The sequence below is a fragment of the Trachypithecus francoisi genome, unplaced genomic scaffold, assembly GCF_009764315.1.
Source record: "Trachypithecus francoisi isolate TF-2019V2 unplaced genomic scaffold, Tfra_2.0 Lachesis_group0, whole genome shotgun sequence".
NCBI lineage: Eukaryota > Metazoa > Chordata > Mammalia > Primates > Cercopithecidae > Trachypithecus > Trachypithecus francoisi.
In genome coordinates this window covers 38,587,166-38,611,669 of record NW_022681453.1, presented here as the reverse complement: position 1 = coordinate 38,611,669, position 24,504 = coordinate 38,587,166, and the positions used below count along the sequence as shown (strand labels likewise).

The 24,504-nt window shown below is 39.7% G+C and overlaps 1 pseudogene; it reads left to right on the top strand.

Moving 5' to 3' along the window:
- The first annotated feature begins 15,526 nt into the window (after positions 1-15,526).
- LOC117076453 lies at positions 15,527-17,115 on the top strand (annotated as a pseudogene).
- The last annotated feature ends 7,389 nt before the right edge of the window (positions 17,116-24,504 follow it).

Sequence of the window (24,504 nt, the reverse complement as noted above, 5' to 3'; positions counted from 1 at the left end):
CAAAGCTGTAGAGGCATGGCTGCTTCCACCTAGATTTCAAATTATGCCCCAAACAGCCACAGGACCCAGACAGAGGGCTGTCTGTGGGGAAAAGCCATTGCAAGGAGCCCCAACAAGGACAATGCCCAGCAAAGCCACAGGGTAGGTATACTCAGAGTCATGGGCATAGGGCTGCAACCACAGTGGGTCCTGAAGACAGTACCACTGTCCCAGTGGTTCTGGAGTGCAGAGTATTAAGCCAAAGAAAATTATTCTCAAGACTTAAGGTTTGGTTGGGTGTGGTAGCTCATACCTATAATCCCAACACCTTAGGAGGCCAAGGTGGGAGGATAACTTGAGGCCAGGAGTTCAAGACCAGCCTGGACAATATAGCAACACTCTATCTCTACAAAAAATTTAAAAGTTAGTGGTGTCATGTGTCTGTAGTCCTAGCTACTCAGATTTTATTTTTCTTACTAAGTCTCTGATATCCAGCATAGATTTTATACTTATAGAACATCTGGAATAGCACATTTCAAGTGTGGTAGTGACTACTGTATTGAACAGCGTAGTTCTGTAATGAAGATATATCAAAATGCATTAATATACACAATTTCAAATAAGGCAGGAGGGTCACTTGAGCCTAGGAATTTGAAGTTATAGTGAGCTATGATTGCACCACTTCACTCCAGCCTGGGTGACAGTGTGAGACCCTGTCTCTAAAAAATTTTTTCAATTAAAAAGACTCTAGGTTTAATGTTGTTTGCTCTCTCACCATTATATTTTGGAAGCACATCATATGTTTGATTTCACAGATTCACAGCCAAAGAGCAATATGATTCAGAATGAGACTTACCTTGAGTCTCACTCATATCTAATTTAGATGATATTTAGATAAGACTTTGGACTTTAAACATTTAAGTTGATGCTAGAATAAGATAAGACTTTGGGGGCTATTGATATGACCTGAATGTATCTTGTGTGTGAGAAAGACATGTATTTGGGGGGAACAAGAGCAGAATGCAATGAACTAAATTTTTATTTCCCCCTGTGATTTCATATATTAAAATTCTAGCCACCTAGGTGATAGTATTAAAACGTAGGGCCTTTGCTAAGTGATTAGAACATAAGATCAAAGCCCTCATGAATGGGATTACAAAAAAGACTCTAGAGACATCTCTCACCCCTTCTGCCATGTGAGGTTACAGGGAAAAAACAGCTACCTAAGAAGTGGGTCTCTGAATCTGCCAGTGCCTTGATCTTGGACTTCCCAGCCTGCAGAACTGTGAGAAACCAATTTCTGTTGTTTATACATTACCCAGTTTTATGACATCTTTGTTATAGCAGCCAGCACAGACTAAGATAGTTACCAAACAAACAAACAAAAAATGGGGATTTCATTTAATACAGATTTTAAAGTGCCAATGAAAATGTTATTTCTCCTATAGAGAACACAAAACAAACAACTTTTTGTGACAAACTACAGCCAGCATGCTTTTGCATTTGAATCTCATTCCCAAAACAAATGTCTTGTATCTATTAAAATTAATAGTGCATGTCTTTTATTCAGTAACTCCTCTTCTGAGACTCTATATTTCTTAGAAATAAATATTTATAAGGATAGCCATGCTTATAATGATAATAGCAACTCAGAACAACATGAATGTATATTAGCAAGCTATATATTAAAAAGTTGTGACATATCTGCACTACAGAACTACAGTGCCCAATACAGTAGTCACTAGTCACATCTGAAATGTAGCTATCCCAGATGTGCTAGAAGTGCAAAATCTATACTGGAGATTAGAGACTTATGGTAAAAAAAAAAGTGTGCAAAAAAATTTCAATAATATTTTATATTAAGCACATGCTGAAATGATAATGCTCTAGTTAACTAAAACAAAAATGTTAAAATTAAAATTAATTATTCCTATTTATTTTACTTTTTTAAAACTGTGGCCATTAGCAAACTTAGAATTACACTTGTGGTTTGCATTGTATTTCTATTGGACAGTGCAAGTGTAGACTGGGAATTGGCAAATGTTTTCTGTAAAGAGCCAGAAAGGAAATATTTTAGGTTTTGCAATATTCCTGTTGCAGCTACTCGAGTCAGTTGAGACAGTATGTAAAAAAATGAGCATGATTGTGTCCCAATAAGACTTTTTGTATGGACACTGTGATTTCAATTTCATATAATTTTCACATCAAGAAATACTATTCTTCTAATTTTCCCCCAATCATTCAAAAATGTAAACACCATTCTTAGGTCATAATATACAAAAATAGGCAACAGGACAAACTCAGTCCATAAGCCATAGTTTGCTAACCCCTGCTATAAACTATCAAGGAGTTATTTTAAAATAAATTAGACCTATCTGTACTATACATACTTTCTCTAAACAATATATTGCTGAGTAGTATGTAGAGCATTATTTTGCATTTGTAAAAAAGGCAAAATTATTAAGTTTATATGTTTACCTAATTCTATATGACCAAAGGGCTATGGAAGGATACACACCAAACTGTTTATCTAACCTGTTACCAATGGACATAAGATGGGAGACAAAAAATAAAAATTTGTAGCTTTTGTTTTTTTGTCTATGGGTTTCCTGGATCACAGCAATTATGTATGGCTCATAATACTGTGATGAAATAAAAGGTACATAAATTTCAAAAAAGCTGTATCATGTACACATAAAGACTTACTGAAATATTGATATTATTGTTTATTTCCTTTGAATATGATTTTTGTGATCATAACTATAAAAACTAATGAGAAAAACTTAGATCAAAACAAAATTTCAATGACATAAAATGTCTTAAGTTGAAGATATTTTTTGTTACCCTTCAAATTCTACACTTTGCATTAGTAAGCATAAATAGTTAAACCTTATCTGAGCTCTTGATAAAATACAATATTCTCCTAAGCTATTTTTATTTCAGAAAATACTTAATACATGTCTCTACTTTCAGTTTATACCAGCTGTCTATTACTGCATGGCCAATTACTCCCCCAAAATTTAAAGGCCTGAAGCAAAAAGTAAACATTTACTATCTCACACAATTTCTGTACATCAAGAATTCAGGAGCCGTTCAGCTGTTGGTTCTGGCTCACAGTCTCTCAAGAGGCACAGACAAGCTGTCAGCCAGGGCTGCAATCATTTGAAGGCTTGACTGGGGCCAGAGGATTCATTTCCAAGTAGTTCACTCAGATGGCTATTGGCAAAGGCCTCAGTTCCTTGACACATGGACCCCTCCATAGATCCACTCAGTGTACTCATGTCATAGCAGCTGGCTTCCCCCACGATGAGGGTACAAAAGAGAGGAAGGTAGAAGCAAGCTATAATGCCTTTCATAGCCTAGACTTGGGAGTCACACATCCACAATAACTTTCTGGTGAACAGCTCAGTTCTATTCAGCGTGGGAGGGGACTACGCGAGGGTGTGAATACCAGGAAGCAAGAATCATTGGGCACCATCTTGGAAGCTGGCTACTGCACACGTTCCCCAGACATATTCACCAAGATAGCTATGGGCATGGCCTTAAATCTAACAATTAACCATATTTTACAAATAAAAATCTGATTAAAATATTCCAATTTGGTGTGGAGATGTATTGCAGGAAAAAACCTTTACATTATATTGAAAGTATATTTAAACTACAACTCAACTATAACAACTGACAAATCAGTGCAAAAACAAAAAACAAAACACTTAGAGAACACAGGGTATTTTATAAAAGCAAATTACCTAGCTGCATAAGCCACATGCTCAAGTGATTAAACACAAGAAGCAAAGCATTAGATGGAGAAAAATGGTATAGTAAAAATGAACTGTTTTAACTTATTAGTTTCTTGACAAAGTGTATACATAACATAGAAAGTACAGAACTTCATTTGGTAAAATATCAGGTTATTACATAACATATAGAATCTATTTTTGGAAAAGGAATTTTAGGTATGGAAAAAAGACTAGAAGGATATGCACTGATACTAACCGTGGGTGTCTCTGGACATTTAGATTGAACAGGATTGCTTTCCTTTGGCTTATGTATTTTTATCTGGGATGTCCACAGCAAATATGAATCAGTCACTTTAATGAGAAAAAGACTTATGCAAAAATGCCCATTGTCTGTTTTCTTCTGGCTTGCATTAAGGTATTTCTGTTCCCTAAATTGCCTTTCGAAGAATTTTGAGATTCATAAGTCATTCTTACAAACCCAAAAAGGGTAAGTAACCCATTCTAATGTTTATTCCTGAGGCATAAGAAGCTAATTGTGAATAGGTGAAATAATAGATAAATTTCATTTACATTAACTTACTTTTATGCTCAATAAGGTCAAAGGTACAGATTTTGTCTCTTTCTGGTCCATAAAATATAGATTGCTATTTTCAAAGTACATCAACAGTGGTAATAGCTATTCCCATTAGTCAGTCATATAATCTTATGAAATACTGACATGATAAAACAATGCAACTGAGAAAAAACCAATAGAGCACACATTTTATTGACAAATAAATGCACAGGCTTAAACACCACCTTTATACCTGATTGACATGTTATCAGAAAAATAAAGATTTAAGCTGGCCAAGATCAATGATTTCAAAATGATTCTTTAGTGCAGATAAAAATACAAATTCAATTCAATTCTAATTCATATTTGGGTTCATGCCACTTTGACAGTTACATTTTATGGCAAAATGTACTTTAATTTTATTCAAACCTTTTTCCAGCATTTCTTAGAGATTCACTTTTTAATTTATGATACTTCCTTGCCCAATTCAAGCTTCATTCACTTTTAGATACTTTGGAAAGATAAATAACTGACACACACTGCCATTCATGAGTAATGTACCGCCTGTATCCTAAGAAAATAAAATAGGTGGCCAAAGAGATATATTTGTTTTAGAAATAAATATGTATCATATGTATAAGTAATAAAATAACAAGGAATTAGAAATATGTCATAAAAATGCTTTTCTATTTTATTGAGATTAAATTATACACTGTCATATATTGTTAGGTCATATACATTTAAAGAATGAAATACCTTATTATGTCTTAAGCTAAATATAACTATGCTTGTATGTAAAGCATGCAAGTTAAGTCATATGTTTACATTTTATTAGTTTGTTACTTTCAGTATATATCCATTGGGAAATATTTTATTTGGTTGGCAAATATTGTATCATTGCAACTGCAGTCAACAAAAACACTTGAAATGCAAGGACACCTCCATGTAGTACTTAAAACTTTTTTCCAATTCATAGGTAATGATGAGTACTTTTTATTAAAAAAAAAAAAGTAAAAAAATTTATTTATTGAGTATTTTCTACATATCAGGAACACTACTGGGCACACACTTCTTCACATACATCATTTTTAATCTTTTTTTTTTTTGAGATGGAGTCTCGCCCTGTCACCCAGGCTGGAGTGCAATGGCACAATCTCAGTTCACTGCAACCTCCGCCTCCCGGATTCAAACAATTCTCCTGCCTCAGCCTCCCAAGTAGCTGGGATTACAGGCACCCGCCACCATGCCCAGCTAATTGTGTGTGTGTGTGTGTGTGTGTGTGTTTGTGTGTATTTTTAGTAGAGACGAGGTTTCACCATGTTGGCCAGACTGTTCTTGAACTCCTGGCCTCGTGATCGGCCCACCTCAGCCTCACAAAGTGCTGGGTGTGAGCCCCTGCACCTGGCCCATTTCATTTAATCTTACAACCACCTAGCAAGGTAGGAAAATACTATCTTCACTTTACAGATGAGGAAACTCACATTGGTCTGAACCCAAAGCCTGGATTCCTACCTGCTATATCTCAGAAAATCAATTAACATGTGGATCATATATTTATGACTGAGTAAGGAAAAAACAACTGTTTTTCCTCTCTTTACTCACACTCCCTCAGTACACATCAATTCTTTGACAGACACCAACTGCCTAAAATTTAACTCAATTGTGCCCTACAACTTAAGTCAATTTTGAGACTATCTATATGGAGACAGTGTCAGACCCCACAGGTTAAAAGCTCAGTCCCACAAGACTGCCCTCACTTCAGATACCAGTCACAAGCTCCAGACTGTGACCTGTGCTTCTAACTGGTCAGCTATAAATTGAAGGATTCCCAAAACCTCCCCTTGGGCTCAATCATTTGTCAGAATGGCTCATTGAACTCTGGGAAACATGTTACTTACATTTATGATCTATTATAAAAGGATGCAACTCAGAAACAGCCAAACAGAAGGGATACTTAGGGCAAGACATGGCAGACGGGGGCAGAGTGTCCATACCTTCTCCAGCAGGTCATTCTGCATGTGTTCAGCAGCTCGGAAGCTCTCTGAACCCTGTCAATTCTTCCTTATGCAGGTGCGATTGATTAAATCATCAGCCATTGGTAATCAACTCAACCTTCAGTCAGGAAGTGGGGCTGAAAGTTACAACTTTCTTTTTTTTTTTTTTTTGAGACGGAGTCTCGCTCTGTCGCCCAGGCTGGAGTGCAGTGGCCGGATCTCAGCTCACTGCAAGCTCCGCCTCCCGGGTTTATGCCATTCTCTCGCCTCAGCCTCCCGAGTAGCTGGGACTACAGGCGCCCGCCATCTCGCCCGGCTAATTTTTTGTATATTTTTTTTTTTAGTAGAGACGGGGTTTCACCGTGTTAGCCAGGATGGTCTCGATCTACTGACCTCGTGATCCGCCCGTCTCGGCCTCCCAAAGTGCTGGGATTACAGGCTTGAGCCACCGCGCCTGGCCACAACTTTCTAATCACATGATTGGTTCCCCTAGAAACCAGCCTCTACTTTGAGGCTATCTAGGGGCCACCGGTCATTAGTCATCTCATCAGCACGTAAAAGGACATATCACTTCAGAGATTCCAGAGGTTGTAGAAGCTGTGTACTAGAAAATGGGGGTTGGGAGGATATATTTCTTATAATATAATATTATAATCACAATATCACAGTGCCCTATATACTTGTTTCTCTCACTTATTCACAGGTGAGACCATTAACAGACACCATTCACCTGGTAGCAAACTCTCATGCCTAAGTCAGCGACGGGAATGTACATTTGCCTTTATAAGATCTGCCTTACAAAGCTCATCTTTAAAGAAATTTCAAACATTGCACATTGTCAACTGAAGAATGACAAGGTTCATACATTGTTGTTTTTCTTTGTTTGTTTGTTTTAGAGACAGGGTCTCATCATGTTGCCCAGGCTGATCTCGAACTCCTGAGCTCAAGGGATCCACCTGCCTTGGCCTCTGAAAGTGCTGGGATTATAGGCATGAGCCACCACACCCAACCCAAGGTTCCTATATTTGGAAAGAAGAGTTTTATTTCTCATAAAGGGTTGCAGCCTGCAGGATGACCATTCTGACAGGCTGGAAAATGTAGCTTCCCACCAGAAGCCAAAAACACGCACCTTGAGGTTGGGAAGAATAAGACAAGGATATATGTTGATAGGAGTGGCCAAATACACATATCCCACAGATTATAGGAGGAGCTGTGAACATTTGTGAAGGGGAGGCATGGGCATGTGTAGTAGGCTAACATGTACATAACATGTAGCTCATGTTCACTTTGGGGTGGAGACTTAACATTTAAATGTATTACAATTAGGCCCTATAAAGCCAAATGTGAAGCAGAGGACACAAAGGCCCTCTGTGCATAGCCTTCAAAGACTGTCCAGAACCACCCCATGGTCAACGGTCTTTTATCGGGAAGAAATGCTGGTTGGCTGCTGTATTGAAGTCACAAAAAGGAGGGGCAGCATCAGGCAGTTGGTTGATATCAGTGTAGGACCCAGTCTTTCAAAAGGACTGGTTTTGTTTAACCCTTAGGGAAGAAAGCCTAATGGTGTTTAGTGAGGGAGGGGATATAATGAGGTGTGTCTGACTTCCCACCCTGCCATGGCTAAGAACTCAGTTTTTAAGATTTCTCTAGGGTCCCCTTGGCCAAGAGAGGGTCCTTTCAGTTCGCTGGGAAGCTCGGAATTTTATTTTTATTTCTCAATGTCATCTCCTATTTATTCTCTAGATCTGATTATAGGTAGGCTACTTGTAAGCATGGTCAAGAATTACAAATCCTGTTTTTGTCAGGTTTGTCAAAGATCAGATGGCTGTAGATGTGTGGTATTATTTCTGAGGACTCTGTTCTGTTCCACTGGTCTATTTCTCTGTTGTGGTACCAGTACCATGCTGTTTTGGTTACTGTAGCCTTGTAGGATAGTTTGAAGTCAGGTAGCGTGACGCCTCCAGCTTTGTCCTTTTGACCTAGGATTGTCTTGGCAATGCGGGCTCTTTTTTGGTTCCATATGAACTTTAAAGCAGTTTTTTCCAATTCTGTGAAGAAACTCATTGGTAGCTTGATGGGGATGGCATTGAATCTATAAATCACCTGGGCAGTATGGCCATTTTCACGATATTGATTCTTCCTATCCATGAGCATGGTATGTTCTTCCATTTGTTTGTGTCCTCTTTGATTTCACTGAGCAGTGGTTTGTAGTTCTCCTTGAAGAGGTCCTTTACATCCCTTGTAAGCTGGATTCCTAGGTATTTTATTCTCTTTGAAGCAATGTGAGTGGAAGTTCATTCCTGACTTGGCTCTCTGCTTGTCTGTTACTGGTGTATAAGAATGCTTGTGATTTTTGCACATTAATTTTGTATCCTGAGACTTTGCTGAAGTTGCTTATCAGCTTAAGGAGATTTTGGGCTGAGACGATGGGTTTTTCTAAATATACAATCATGTCATCTGCAAACAGGGACATGGTGCTGGGAAAATTGGCTAGCCACAAGTAGAAAGCTGAAACTGGATCCTTTCCTTACCCCTTATACGAAAATTAATTCAAGATGGATTAGAGACTTAAATGTTAGACCTAATACCATAAAAACCCTAGAAGAAAATCTAGGTAGTACCATTCAGGACATAGGCATGGGCAAGGACTTCATGTCTAAAACACCAAAAGCAACGGCAGCAAAAGCCAAAATTGACAAATGGGATCTCATTAAACTAAAGAGCTTTTGCACAGCAAAAGAAACTACCATCAGAGTGAACAGGCAACCTACAGAATGGGAGAAATTTTTGCAACCTACTCATCTGACAAAGGGCTAATATCCAGAATCTACAAAGAACTCAAACAAATAACAAGAAAAAACAAAAACCCCATCAAAAAGTGGGGAAAGGATATGAACAGACATTTCTCAAAAGAAGACATCCATACAGCCAACAGACACATGAAAAAATGCTCGTCATCACTCGCCATCAGAGAAATGCAAATCAAAACCACAATGAGATACCATCTCACACCACTTAGAATGGCAATCATTAAGAAGTCAGGAAACAATAGATGTTGGAGAGGATGTGGAGAAATAGGAACACTTTTACACTGTTGGTGGGATTGTAAACTAGTTCAACCATTATGGAAAACAGTATGGCGATTCCTCAAGGATCTAGAACTAGATGTACCATATGACCCAGCCATCCCACTACTGGGTTATACCCAAAGGATTATAATTACTCTACTACAAAGACACATGCACACGTATGTTTATTGCGGCACTATTCACAATAGCAAAGACTTGGAATCAACCCAAATGTCCATCTGTGACAGACTGGATTAAGAAAATGTGGCACATATACACCATGGAATACTATGCAGCCATCAAAAAGGATGAGTTTGCGTCCTTTGTAGGGACATGGATGCAGCTGGAACCATCATTCTTAGCAAACTATCACAAGAAGAGAAAACCAAACACCGCATGTTCTCACTCATAGGGGGAACTAAACAATGAGATCACTTGGACTCGGGAAGGGGAACATCACACACTGGGGCCTATCATGGGGAGGGGGGAGGAGGGAGGGATTGCATTGGGGAGTTATACATGATATAAACGTTATGCACATGTACCCTAGAACTTAAAGTATAATAAAAAATAAAAAAAAAATAAAAAAAATAAAAAAAAAAAAAAGAATTACAAATCCTGACCGTGCATAGCGTCTCATGCCTGTAATCCCAACACTTCGGGAGGCTGAGGTGGGTGGATCAATTGGGCTCAGGAGTTTGAGACCAGCAATTTAGTGAGACCCTACCTCTACTAAAAATAAAATCAAAAAACTTAGCTGGGTGTGGTGGGGTATGCCTATAGTCCCAGGTCCTCGGGAGGCAGAGGTGGGAGAATCATTTTGAGGAGGTTGAGGCTGCAATGAGCCATGATCATGCCACTGTGCTCCAGCAACAGAGCGAGACCCTCTCTCTAATTTTTTTAATTGCAAATTCTATTGCCTTGCATTAACCAAACCCCGTTCTTCCTGTTCATGATTGGAGTAAGATAAATAAGAGAAGGAAATAATGGATATGAAGGTGACTTCCCAGTATTCACCCTGCCCCAGACAACTGGTTGAGCTAATCATGTTCATTTCATAGTCTAGTAAATAAGAATTTTCAGCTGACAATGAGATAGCAGGGAAAACCTCATGGGGTGGGGGGTTGCTTCTAAGCAAATTTCCTACTCCTAAGAGAGAACCACAGAAGACTCTTTCTTCTAGACATAATTGTGACTGTATAGGAAACTTGCAACTTTCAAAAGCATCCTGCTTTTAGACTAAAATAATGCTATCCTGAGAATGCTCTATGAATTCAGAGTCTGATTTCCTCAATGGTATCGCTGAGCCACTCAGAATACCAGACATAAAGCTCGTCTGACTTCTGGGCTGTTAAGTGAGATAATATATCTTCTATCTTTAAAATTGCCTTGAGTTAAGTTTCTGTTACTTGCAGTCAAAAGACCCTATTTTATACCAGTGGTAACCAAACAATGGTTATATACTTACTTGGGCAGTCAATATCATTCTTAACTGACCAGAGTTTCATTTAATATAGTTGAGTAATAAACTATCCCCAAACCTAGTGGCATAAAACAACCAGTTATTGTACTCACAGGTTCTGTAGGTCAGGAACTTGGACAGAGCACAGAGAGAATAGCATGTCTATGCTCCATGATATCTGAGGTCTGAGATGGAGGCCTAAAAATCTTTGAAGTCTTTAGAGTCCTTGAAGACTGAGGGTTCGATCATCTAAAAGTTCATCTACCCACATGGTTTTGTTAGCTATTGGCTGAGAACCTAGTTGAAGGTGTTGGCTAGAACATGTTCACCTAGCTTCTCCATGTGGCCTGGGCTTCCTCAAAACATGATAACTGGGTTTGGTTCCACAGGTCTACATCCCAAGAGGGAGTGAGAGCCAAGCAGAAGCCACATCACCTTTGATGTGCTAACTTCAGAAGTCACCCAGTGCCACCTCCATTGCATTCTATAGTTCAGGACGGTTACCAAGTTACATCCAGTTTCAAGCAGAGGGAACAAAGAAATGTCATTATCACGTTGTAAGAATAGCATACAGCATGGGATGTATATTTGTATGGCCAACTTTGGAAATGCCATCTGCCACAGTTTGCTTCTGGCCACAGTAATTCACAACCCTAGCACATGCAAAATATACCATTCCTCTCTTGAAACCCTCAAGTCTTATTGCAGAATCAGCTCAAAGTCCACGATCTTGTTGCCACAATCACCTCAGGTTCAGGTACAGATGTGGCTCTTCAGATGCAATTCTTTGACTTATAGCTGCTCAACTATATTCCTCTCCATCTTAAGACTGTTAATCAATGAGACAATTTATCTATTCCAGAAACATTCAACATTTAATGGTGGGATGGCCATAGACTCCCTGCTAAGAACAGCCCTCCTCATAAAGAGGGGGCATGGGAGACAGACTGTCATCACTGTTTCACCACAGTTCTAAAATTCAAACAGGTGTATACTGCCATTCCATTGATTAGAGGGGCTCTTACCACACACACACAAAGGGTTACTTCTCTGTAACATAATGGATGTGTTAATTTGCTAGAGTATAGTAACCATTTCTCTATGTATAAAGTATATCAAAACATCATGTTGTCCAGCTTAAATATGTAACATTAAATAAATAATGTTTTAAAGTAAAATAAAATAAAGTCTAATCATTTTCAAAGTGGCAGAACAAAGACCCCATCTCTTGATGGAACAGTGTCCATATCATATTTTAAAAAGAGAATGTGGGATGGAATATATAGCTATAGCTATAGATTCATTCATTATGGAAAATACAATCTGCTGCAACTAGCTCAGAGATATGTTTAATTAGGGTGAGTTTCATATCTATAGACTATAATCTATAAGCAGTCCTAGGATCATTGCATAAAATGCACTCGCTGGATGAAAGATCTGAGTCTGACCACCAACTGGGTCATCAAGAATAAGATTCAATCCCTTTGTAGGCCTCATTACTCCTATTTATGAAAGATACATTTAAAACAGGCCATCCCTAAGGTTGTTTCCATGTCAAAAATATACTATCACTCATTGATTTTAAAAGATGCTCAGATGTTTTCCACCAATTGCTGTTTATCTGATGTTTACTTAATTTTGCTTAAACATCAGTATCCTCATCTGGGAAATGAATACAATCATAACAATGTTTATGTTTTAAGGTCATTATGGAAATGAAATGATATATGTCAAAAAGCTTAAAATGAAACCTGGAACACAGTAAGTACTTAATAAATGTCCATTATTTAACAGAAAATTCAGTCACATTTGATAACCACACAGTTTGACCACTTGGAAAGCTTATCAGTTACAAAAGAGGTTACTTTTATCAAAATGTTAAATCAGTAGATAGAGACACAGGCCAGATACATATAATCCCAGTATCCAATAAATGTGAAAAGAAATTGCTCTTTTCTGTTATTTTTAATAGAAAATATTTATTGGTGCCAGACCGGGTGTTACAGATTTATATGCATTTGATGCTTACATAAACCTTATAAGGCAGTTTTTAGAATTGAAAATTACTATATTTACCTACCCCATGAAATATTACTTTCTACACTGCTATAAATTCTCTACATTTTTAATACTTTTCACTTTCCTGCACTACCAGATATACCAGGCGAAAATATTTGAGAGATACTGAGGGTTATTAATAGACGGCCGGGCGCGGTGGCTCAAGCCTGTAATCCCAGCACTTTGGGAGGCCGAGACGGGCGGATCACGAGGTCAGGAGATCGAGACCATCCTGGCTAACACAGTGAAACCCCGTCTCTACTAAAAATACAAAAAACTAGCCGGGCGAGGTGGCGGGCGCCTGTAGTCCCAGCTACTCGGGAGGCTGAGGCAGGAGAATGGTGTAAACCCGGGAGGCGAAGCTTGCAGTGAGCTGAGATCCGGCCACTGCACTCCAGTCCGGGCGACAGAGCGAGACTCCGCCTCAAAAAAAAAAAAAAAATAAATAAATAAATAAATAAATAAATAGACATCATTAGTAATAAACCACAATGTTAATTTCATGTCCCAAATGCTTCTTATCTTGCTCCTAATTGAAAAGAATTCCTTGTCTGGACCTCTCAGCCTCATGTCACCCCCAAAGCATAGCCAAGGATTGACTGGTTCCCTTTCTTAAAGAGTCAGACAATCGAAAGATGAATAAGAAAGGGCAACCTTTCAAATAAGAGTTTCTAAAATAAGAGAAAAAAATTCCTGAAAGAGGAGAGATAGGGAAATCTCCCCTAATCATATGATGTCTTTATTCCAATCATGAGAGTCCCTATTTCAATTGTTGTCTTTTGAATTATCAGGCTACCTTTTAAAATATGAAATGGTTTAAAATACTCAACTTGCCCTGGTACTTTTCAGAGCTAATATTTGTTGGGAATCTCCAAGAAGGGTCTGTGAAGTATATATTTAACCTTGAAACTCATTTTTATTTTTCTTATTGGACTAGTATTTATTGGAACATTCAGGGACTTTCAAGATGAACTTATCAGCAGTATACACATTCTTGGCAGTTATTCCGACGGAGAAATGGTAGTTTTGGTTTGGGAGAGGAATAAGGGGAATTGAGGCACTTCTTGGGTAGACAGTCTTAGATGGAGTGACTCACTGCAGCACTCCAAATGTCAGGATCAGCAGGAAGGCAAGAATGCCTAGAAACTGGGAACAGGAAGAGGGATGTTACCCCAGATACATTTAAATCACTTTACGCTATTTCCTTTAATCTTACCAACTTCTGCGGGCTATTCCATTCATTCAACATGTGAACTGTAAAATGATGCCTGACCCAGGAACGTTATCCTTATTCTGGTCCTTACTAATCCTTGTACTCCAGAGTATGAACTATCATTTACAAAATATGGGGCATGGTTGGGCACAGTGGCTCATGAGGTAATCCCAGCACTTTGGGAGGCCAAGGCAGGCGGATTACTTTAGGTCAGGCGTTAGCCACCAGTTTGGCCAACATGGTGAAATCTCATCTCTACTAAAAATACAAAAATTAGCCGAGCATGCCAGCATGTGCCTGTAGTCCCAGCTACTTGGGAGGCTGAGGAACAAGAATAGCTTTAACCCGGGAGGCAGAGGTTGCAGTGAGCCAAGATCACACCGCTGCACTCCAGCCTGGGCGACAGAGCAAGACTTTGCCTCAAAAAAATAAAACAAAATGTGGAGCATGGACTAATTTAGTTATGGCAAATAGGAGTCATTCCACTTACAGGTGCTGATCAGTCCTAGTAGCTTCCATCCATATTTGTTAATAAAAATAATTTTTTCGAAGACATGAGATCCTATATCTCATTGGTAGTAGGATAGGAAATGGAGCCATTATCAACTTCCCTGGTCTGCCTAGAGTTTAGGTGTGGAGAATGAAAACATATGGCCTCTTGTCTGCCATCCAGCACCAGGGACTCATTAAGTTCTGACAGTTTATGATCCTGACCCCGATAAGCAACCCTTGGGCTGCTGTTTCCTGGGGATTGTACCGATGTCTTCCCTAGAAGGAAGAATGTAGTAAGAGGATCCTGAAAGTTGAAAATAATAATAGTGATGATAAAGTATGGATATAAACATGTTATTCTTCCTTTTGGAGTAAAAATAAATGACATCTTATATCATTATTTGGGAAGCTTTGCATTAGATATCAATTTCTCTGAAACACAGAAGCCCACACTCTTAAGTGGTACAGCCTTTGTCATAATTTAAAACATTCATTCACATAAGTATAATATACGCTATCCATCTTGGACAGTTCAAAATGTTACACTTAATTTTATTTGATTAAAAGCCTAATTTTGGCCAGGCACAGTGGCTAACTTCTATAATCCCAGTACTTTGGAAGGCTGAGGCAGGTGGATCAGGTGAAGTCAGGAGTTCAAGACCAGCCTGGCCAACATGGTGAAACCTCGTCTCTACTAAAAATACAAAAATTAGTCAGCATTCTGGCACATGCTTGTAATCCCAGCTACTAGGGAGGCTGAGGCGGGAGGATCACTTGAACCCAGGAGGCAGAGGTTGCTGTGAGCAGAGACTGTGCCACTGCATTCCAGCCTAGGCAACAGAGCAAGATTCCATCTCAAAAAAAAAAAAAAAAACCTAACTTTTTAGCTTTGCCCAGCTTTCTGCAATTAATCTTGACATATAAAACAGTGAGTCCCACACACCTCTGGGCCAATTTTTGCTTGAAAATGGCAGCCTTCTAGCAGCTGTTTGCAATATCAAGGGGATGCACAAGCTCCTCCTCACTTTCCCTGCCTCGGGGCGACCAAACCCTTCTGGTGAGGCACCTGCCAGCTGAGCTGACCACTGAGGAGAAAGAGGACTTGCTGAAGTACTTCAAGGCACAGTTGGTGCATGTCCTGTCAGATGAGGGGCAGCTGAAACATGCAGCTTTTGCCACATTCTCTAAAAAGCAGCTATAAAGGCATTGACAAGACTCCATCAGTCATTGAATTTGCAAAAGAGAAAGATCAAGCTCACTCCCCATGTCCCACTTCAGTCTCAAAAAAAAAAAAAAATTCTGATGACCCTGTCAAAGATGAACTTGGTTTTTTAACAGTAGAAAATGGAATTGCACCAAACCATGGGCTGACTTTTCCTAATTCATGCCTCAGATATATGTATCCACTACCTTCCAGCACAATCCTAGCAAACAGAGTAAATGCTTTGGCAAGCATGCCTAAGTTCTATGTACAGGTCCTTCATCTTATGAATAAAATGAATTTGCCCACACCTTTGAGATCAATTACTGTGCGACCTCCCATGTATGAAGACCATATGCCATTGCATGCACCTCTTCCACCCACATCTCCTCAGCCACCTGAGGAACCTCCTTGGCCAGATGATGATAAGGAATTATCTAGAGAAGAATTAGAAGATGAAAGCAGTGATGATGAGGACTGACAGAGAATGAACAAACCAATGGAACTAGCAAATCTTCAGCCCAAAAGACCCAAAACAATAAAGCAGCACCATGTGAGAAAAAAAGAGAAAATTAAAGGATATGTTGAGCACACTTTTGTGCCTTCACACAGCAGTTTACATCTAGTGCTGTTACCTTCAGATGTATTTGACCAACCACAACCTGCAGGTAATAAAAGAATTGAATTCCATATATCTACCAACATGCCAGCTGCATTTAAGAAAGATTTAGAGAAGAAACAAAATTGTGAGAAAAAAACCATGATTTACCTGCTGAAGTTGATGCATCCAATATAGGATTTGGAAAAATCTTTCCCAAACCTAATTTGAACATCACAGAGGAGATTAAAGAAGACTCCGATGAAATGCCATCAGAATGTGTTTCTAGAAGGGAATTGGAAAAGGACAGAATTTCTAGAGAAGAAATGAAAACACTTTCAGTTTCCAGAAGTTATGAACCTGGTGAACCAAACTGTAGAATTTATGTAAAGAATTTAGCTAAACATGTTCAAGAAAAGGACCTTAAGTATATTTTTGGAAGATATGTTGACTTTTCATCAGAAACACAGTGGATCACATTTGATATACGTTTGATGAAAGAAGATCATATGAAAGGACAAGCTTTCACTGGACTTCCTAAGGAAAAAGCAGCAGCAAAAGCCTTAAAGGAAGGTAATGGATATATGCTTTTTGGAAAACCCATGGTGGTTCAATTTGCTCAATCTCCTAGGCCAAAACAAGATCCTAAGGAAGGAAAAAGAAAGTGTTAAAAATTAATAAACGTTTCTTTTGAATCCTGTATCTTTCAAGTGCTTTCCAACTTGGATAGGAAGAAATTGACTACCTGGACTATGGAACTGTGCATACCAGCTTTGAAAGTATATTTAAAAATTAAATATATATGCCTTTAAATCAGTGTATTGGAACTATATTACATGTATTTTAATGACTTTCCTCAAATATAATCAATTATTTTCTTTTTCTTTTTCTTTTTTTTTTTGGTGGGATGGAGTCTTGCTCTGTTGCCCAGACTGGGGTGCAGTGGCACCATCTCAGCTCACTGCAAGCTTCGCCTCCTGAGTTTATGCCATTTTCCTGCCCCAGCCTCCCAAGTAGCTGGGACTACAGGCATCCACCACCAGGCCTGGCTAATTTTTTTTCTGTATTTTTAGTAGAGACAGGGTTTCACCGTGTTAGCCAGGATGGTCGTGATCTCTTGACCTCATGATATGCCCACCTCAGCCTCCCAAAGTGCTAGGATTACAGGTGTGAGCCACTGGGCCCAGCCGCGGGTACAGTATTTTAAGTCTAATAATGAAAGAATGCTTACATGTCAGATAAAAATGTTATCAACTAACAATTAGAACATCTGGAAATTTTTTGTATATGTGATTCCCTAGTACCTAATTACTGGACACGCTTTTAAAAAATACACGCTTTCCCCACAAATGATTTAAAAAACCTGTGATTAGTCACACCTATAACTTGTAAGTTTATTCATTAGTTCATTCGGTAGTTACTTATAGAATACCTACTCTGAGCCAAGTACTCTCATAGAACGTTGAAGGGAAACATATTCATTAACTTCACTCATTCATCTAATAAATTCTGTGAGGTAGGCTCTGTGCTACATGCTAGAGATATGGTAGTGGATAAGACAAAGTACAACCTGGGAGATAGACAATCAAATAGTCACAGTGACCAATTCAAGAGGCAAGAAAATGTTCAGGAAACCAAGGCCAGGAGAGATTGTGACTTTCCCAGGGTACCCAGTTAGTCAGAGAGGAAGCTGGACCTAGAATCTGTCTTCCAGGCATCCTCCCAATCTGTTCAGAGGTGACAACATTGACAATGGCTGTCACTCCCTGCATTCCCGCTATGCTACTTCCTGTGCTGGGTGCTCATTTATCCTCACACATGATGACTCCATTTCATTCTGATACCTTAAAACGATTCTGGAAAGGGAATCCTCAAAGGCCCTGCAAAAGCCTGAAGGCTTTACCTTCCTGCATTCTCCCTGCCCCCAACACATCTGTACATCTCTGAGAGGGGATCTACTCCTCCCTACAAACTTGAAAGCGCCTTAAAGGCTTTCTGCTCCCTGGCTCAGTTCCCTGCCCAGGTGACATGTGAGCAGTTACAAAGCCATGGAAACTATTCCCAGAACACTGGTTTTCAAGCATGGCTGAATGCCATAATAACCTGGTCAGGGGTGGGGGGTGGGGGGAGAGGGAATGTGCTTTAAAACTAGCTTACCAGGCTGGGCATGGGGGCTGACGCCTGTAATCCCAGCACTTTGGGAGGCTGAGGCAAGTGGATCACTTAAGCTCAAGAGTTCGAGACCAGCCTGGTCAACATGGCAAAACCTCGTCTTCACAAAAATACAAAAATTAGCCAGGTGTGGTGGCAGGCATCTGTAATCCCCGCTACTTGGGAGACTGAGGCACAAGAATCAGTCGCTTGAGCTCAGGAGGCAGAGGTTTCAGTGAGCCAAGATCAAACCACTGTACTCTAGCCTAGGCAACAGAGCAAGACTTCATCTCAAAAAACACAAAACAAAACAAACTAGCTTACCAGCAAGGCATGATCTAATATAGAGGTTACCAAAGTATGCCCCCAGTCCAGCAGCATCAGTAGAATCTTTGAACTTGGTAGAAATGCAGAGTCTTGGGCCCCCTCCCCAACCCCACTGAATGAGAAGTCTGTGGGTAGCCCCACCATCTGTGCTCTAACAAGCCCTCTGAATGGTTCTGAGGCTGTAACTATTTATCTAGGAGTTATCAGGTAAGGGCTAGAGACTATTTTTAAGTATTTCAGGTAATTTAGAAGTCTAGAGAGTTGGGAACCACAAGGAGAGCATTCCTCACAGCAAAAAAAAAAAAAAAACACACTTTGGAATGTCCTAGGGCAGTGTGGTAAATGCTATACAAAAGAAAACATTGGAGAAAACTTTCAAGAACAGTAAGGTTGGAAAACTTTGGCAGACAATTTAAAAATTGAAAAGCGATGCTATTAATTACAGTACATGCAAAAGTTACACTATAGGATAAAAAACTTATTTTGCAAAACAATCCTATTTTGAGACCTAGAAAACTAATCTTTCAAAGTTATCTACTCTAGAAACAATTTAAGGAACACATTCCTGAAATAGAGAAAAATGTTCTGTTTCACAGTTTTTATCTTGAATAAAAAACATGGTATTTTTTTCACTATTTGTTTTCCTATTGACAGTTAATGTTAGTTTCAATTATTGCTGTTTTAAACGTTCATAATGTTATTTTATATTTGCTAATAAGCATATCTAGGCCGGGCGCAGTGGCTCAAGCCTGTAATCCCAGCACTTTGGGAGGCCGAGACAGGCGGATCACGAGGTCAGGAGATCGAGACCATCCTGGCTAACACAGTGAAACCCTGTCTCTACTAAAAATACAAAAAACTAGCCCGGCGAGGTGGCGGACACCTGTTGTCCCAGCTACTCCGGAGGCTGAGGCAGGAGAATGGCATAAACCCGGGAGGCGGAGCTTGCAGTGAGCTGAGATCCGGCCACTGCACTCCAGCCCGGGCGACAGAGCAAGACTCTGTCTCAAAAAAAAAAAAAAAAAAAGCATATCTATATTCTTTATGTTCTTTAATAATTGAAAATTGGGCTGAGTGCAATGGCACAGGCCTGTAATCCTAACAATTTGGGAGGGCGAGGCAGGTAGATTGCTGGAGCCCAGGAGTTTGAGACCAGCCTGGGCAACATGGTGAAACCCCAAACCCCATCTCCAGACACACAAAGAAAATATATAATAATTAGCTGGGCTTAGTGGACACGCCTGTAGTTCCAGCTACTCAGGAGGCTGAGGTAGGAGGATTGCTTGAACCCAGGAGGTAAAGGCTGCAGTGAGCCAGGCTTACACCACTACACTCCAGTCTGGGTGACAGAGAGAGATTTTGTCTTATAAAGAAGAAAAAAGGAAAATTAATAGGAAAGAGATAAAATGATAAAGACCATCACATTCCTGATTATAGACTGCATAGTATTAGTGAAAATAAAATTCTCAACAACTAAAACTTTTTTTCTCTTATTATTAATTCCAAAGTAAATGTCCCACACAAACACTGTAATAGGATAATTTTTGGCACCAAATCAATACTTGTTATCATATCCCAGGTCTGTCGAGACCCTGGCCAATGGTGTTGTCCCTCTGAGTCTCTTACGAGATTCATGCCAAGTGCCTGGACTGTGCCAAGTAACACCCTCCTTCAAACACAACAACAGCATTGTGCAGGTGGGAACCTTAGAATCCACACTTTCAAATGGGAGAATGCAAGCGTAAAGTAGTTAAGCCATGTAGCTGACTCGGCTGACTCCAGGCAATCGGCCACCAGTCTTCGTTCCTGCCCTGTCACTGTCCTGTCTCCATCACACCTAAGGCAGCACTAGAAACACAGTGGATGCTCAGGAAATGCAGCACTATTTTATTTGTTTGCTGTGTGTATTGGCTTTTGCTTGGGCCAGCTTAAGACTTTCAAAGCCCCGAGTTACTGAAAAGCTCACATAATTCAAATTTTAAAACCATGCTCAACTATAAAGGAAGCTGAAGAAAGTCCAACAAAGTCTTTTTCTCATGATGACTCTTCTGATGCTTTATTAAAAGGTCAAATGTAAAAATTCTTTAAAGTAAATGTGTATTTTTTTTTTTTTTTGGCCTTGCTTGGTGCACTATAAACATACATATGATACAATACAGTGTGGGCCAATTTCAAATGATGGAGGGTTCTTTCTAGACATCCCCCTACTCAGAGCTTATGCTAAGTATGACTGAGAGGAGGAGACGAAAGGTTGCCTTCTACATCAGGGGTCCTCAACCCGCGGGCCAGGACCAGTACTGATCTGTGACCTGTTAGGAATTGGGCTGCACAGCAGGAGGTAAGCTGGCAAGGGAAGCTTCATCTGTGTTTACAGCTGCTCCCCACGGCTTGCATCACCACCTGAGCTCCGCCTCCTGTCGGATCAGCAGTGGCATTAGATTCTTATAGGAGTGTGAACCCTACTGTGACTGCACATGCAAGGGATCTAGATTGCGTGCATTAGATAAGAATCTAATGCCTGATGATCTGTCACTGTCTCTCATCACCCCCACATGGGGCCAACCATTCAGTTGCAGGAAAACAAGCTTAGAGTACCCTCTGATTCTACATAACAGAGAGTTGCATAATTATTTCATTGTGTATTACAGTGAAATAATAGAAATGAATTGCACAATACATATAATGCACTTGAATCATCCCAAAACCATCCCCCCACACCGCCAGTCCGTGGAAAAATTGTCTTTCATAAAACTAGTCCCTGGTGCCAGAAAGTTTGGGGACCACTGTTCTACATGATCATTGCTTCAGTGCATCCCTGACTCAGCAGACACTTGAGAGAGCTGCAAGAGAAGACTGGGTGCTAGAGAATACTCTCCTGAGGTTTTAATATTTCACTACCAATTCAGGTTTAGTCGCCTCAGTCAAAAACAATCTTGGAGTCTCACCTCCAAGGACATTTGCTTGAGCATGCAGGCATGGTTGACTTCAGTTCTCACATGAGTGCAAGAGCTCCTCCTGCTGGCAGAGGTGAGAGCAACACTCCAGAGTACATGCGTGAAGCAGGCAGCCTCTGTCATCATGGCGTGCCATCATAGTATGGCAAGAAGAAACCAACCTTTGACATGAATTGAATATAAAAACCTGCATCCAATCAAATGCATGGACTTGACTGTCTTGAAAAAATTCAAATTCTTCATCCTAGATTAGCTCTAACTAATTTGGGGTTCTCTCAGCACATTGGCTGACCAACTCGCCTTCTAAAATGCTAATCACCAAATGCCATACATCCCTGGGTTCCATTCTGAACTCCTCACCTTATTCCAAAGCCCCCATATGAAATGTCTCTCGTGACAAGTGTGGGGGAAATGTGGTGAAGAGTTAAAAGTGAATCTCTTACCTCTTTGAACTGTTTTCTTCGTACTTCGTGTACACAGATACACTTTTGATGTGTTAACTAGAAAATCTGACTAGAAAAGAACAAAGCAGCTGTCACTGGAAGGAAGACACTGACAAAAAAAACCACACAGCCCTTTATTGAAGAACTGTCAAGCCCATCCTACAGTTCTGGGGTTGTCTGTGGTATTTATCAAAGACCTAGATCTGATGCAGGAAATTAAAAATAATAATAATAATAAATCTATCCACTGGGCATTTATTAAAGGAATCTAAAATTATATTACATTTAAAATAACCAAAATGGATATTTTAACAATTCAAATACAAGGTTGTTTTTATTAGTTACATATATAGATGCATATTTGTATATTCCTGTGCATGCTTTCTTACCACAAAAATACACATGTATATATAGAGAATAAAGATATATACATAATGTGTTTACCCACAAATTAAAAACATTTTTTCACTATGAGAGGAATCTTTTAATGTGTTTAAACTTTTTTCTTGACATAACCTTTATTTTAATATTACATGTAAAATGGAAGCTTTTAAATATTTCTGAAATTTGCTTAAATGGTCTGTCCAGGAAAGTGAATTCCTGCATTTCATGTTGCTCAATGGACTCACAATATTTTCCTGAATGTCATTCCCAGCTTTGAGATAACATACATGTTTTTCTTCCCTCTATGCCATTATATATTTATTATAAAATTTTCTGTTCTATGTGCTATTTCAGCCCAGTCCTAATTACTGTATTACATGGAATTCAATTATCTTTTTCTAAGTAAATATACTGTATGTAATAAGAGTAGTGGCCGGGGAGCGGTGGCTCACACTTGTAATCCCAGCACTTTGGGAGGCCAAGGCAGGTGGATCACCTGAGGTCAGGAGTTCAAGAGCAGCCTGGCTAACATGATGAAATCCTGTCTCTACTAAAATTATAAAAATTAGCCAGGTGTGGTGGTAGGCACCTGTAATCCCAACTACTCAGGAGGCTGAGGTAGGAGAATCGCTTGAACCCAAGAGGCGAAGGTTTCAGTGAGCTGTCATCGCGCCATTGCACTCCAGCTTGGGCAACAAGAGTGAAACTCCATCTCAAAAGATAAATAAATAAATAAGAGTCGTTTTCTTACAAAACCCCATGACATGAACATGAGGAGAAAAGAAATCTAGGAGGGAGTGCACAGAAAAGCAGAATCGATAAAATTGCTAAGCATAGCTGGAAATAGTCCATATATTCAAACAAATCTATCTCCTCATATTTTCCAGTCACATTGCCAGATTATAGGATAAGCTTCAGACTTGAGGCTTCACATCTTAGCTATATCATTTAAGAGTTGTACGTCTGTGGGCAGGTTATTTCTGAGCCTCAGTTTCTTCGCCTGTAAAACAGGGGTAACAGCTACCTCACAAAGATTGTTTAACTGAGACATATTTACCACAGCAAGCTCCCCACAACGTGAGTTTGAAAGGAAGCAAGTAGATGTTGGATGCCAAAAGACGGCTCCGGGTGCCACGGTTAAATCCGTTTGAGAGGTGGGACATTGAACAATGCAGAACAGATTTCTCTTTTACAGAACAGAATGCAGGGCTTCTCAGAGCCTTTCCCATGCTCACAGATCCTTCTAGTCACAAATATAATTCAGTATTCAGATTTCCACAGAATTATTTGACCTGAAACCCTTTTATGATGAGTGTTTCTGGGGATTAATGTTTCTCAGAACACATTTTGGGTGCAAAATAAAAGGTTGGGGGAAAAAACGATTCTAACAGACATCTCAGGTCAACAGAAACTTTTTAATGGTACATTTGAACTTGTTGGCATAAAGACAATGTAACAACAATGGAGAAACTATCTGGTAATTCAGGTCACTATTGCCTCAGTTGCAAAGGGCTTTTCATGGTCTAAATTGGCAACCAAGTGTATTTATCCGCACATATTAAGAAAAAAAGTATCTAGCTGGGCGCCGTGGCTCACGCCTGTAATCCCATCACTTTGGTAGGCCAAGGCGGGCGGATCACAAGGTGAGTAGATCGAGACCATCTTGGCTCACATGGTGAAACCCCCTCTCTACTAAAAATAAAAAAAAAAAAATTAGCTGGGCATGGTGGAGGGCGCCTGTAGTCCCAGCTACTTGGGAGGCTGAGGCAGAAGAAGGACGTGAACCCGGGAGGCGGAGCTTGCAGTGCGCCGAGATCGCGCCACAGGCTGGGCAACAGAGCGAGACGCGAGACTCCGTCTCAAAAAAAAAAAAAAAAGTATTAGGTA